This window comes from Schistocerca nitens, chromosome 1, assembly GCF_023898315.1.
Source record: "Schistocerca nitens isolate TAMUIC-IGC-003100 chromosome 1, iqSchNite1.1, whole genome shotgun sequence".
Classification (NCBI taxonomy): domain Eukaryota; kingdom Metazoa; phylum Arthropoda; class Insecta; order Orthoptera; family Acrididae; genus Schistocerca; species Schistocerca nitens.
The window spans coordinates 584,797,423-584,798,367 of record NC_064614.1 but is presented as its reverse complement, the minus strand read 5'-3'; the positions used below and the strand labels follow the sequence as shown (position 1 = coordinate 584,798,367).

The following is a 945-nucleotide window of genomic DNA, read 5'->3' as shown; positions in this document are numbered from 1 at the left end:
TATCCAGAGATAGTCTACTAACAAAGTTTCAAGAACCAGAATGGAAAAAGCCCTAATAACTGGTACAGGTGAAGGTACCCTCTGCCATGCATTTCACAGTGGTTCGCAGAGTACAGATAAATGTAGGCACTGATAACCAACTGGAAAAGCCCTCCAAAAATTCAACACTGCTACAATTGTTGGGGCCGCGCATTTCTGATAAATCATGGCGACATTGACTCGTCTTACAATACACGTGAAAATAGGAGCCAGAGCAAATCTGAATATTAGCTCGGTCGGATATATCTGTGTCAGAGGAATTGCAAGGCACTCTGCCGTTAGTGGTGCGATGTGCAAACTCGTTAGGTGCATTCGCGACTGCCTGAATGGGGCGTGATTACTTTTATTTTCCGAACCACCTCGCGCATTAATTAATGATGTAACAGTGACACTCTTAACTCGTACCGAAGTATAGATTGTAATTTGTCGCTTGCAGGTTTACGGAGTACAGTTAATCAAGAGATGTATTTGGTTTTGAGTAAATTCGATTTGTAGATCTTATTGACAGGGAAAAGTGTGTCGCTGGGTTCAAGAAAAAATGTGGAACGCTTCACGATTTTGCGTGTCATCCTTGCGCAGGGGCCATGCTAATCTTCTCTGTATCGTTCCAATTTTAGTATATGTACCGCCGAAGCGAGTACGAAAGGCGATTCTCAAAGCGATGTATATATACTTACACAACACTGTCAAAACTACCTTCTAGTTGCGGTGTCTTGTGGCGTATTGTAACTTCTATAATAGGATACAGTTTGGCTGAATTCCTAACCTATATGCTGCTATGGCCCTAGTATAGGCTGATGCTGTGCAAAATTTTCACATTTTATTTTTCACACGGTGAAAAAAAGGCACGTTTCTGTAAAAACGTTCCCGTACATTTACAAGCACAACTATTGAGACCGCCATCTA

At 41.8% G+C, this 945-nt stretch overlaps 1 non-coding gene across 1 annotated transcript; it reads right to left on the bottom strand.

Moving 5' to 3' along the window:
• Positions 1-573: 573 nt before the first annotated feature.
• LOC126205145 (U6 spliceosomal RNA) lies at positions 574-680 on the bottom strand. The gene has a single exon (XR_007540547.1). It is a non-coding gene; the product is annotated as a U6 spliceosomal RNA (small nuclear RNA).
• Positions 681-945: the final 265 nt, after the last annotated feature.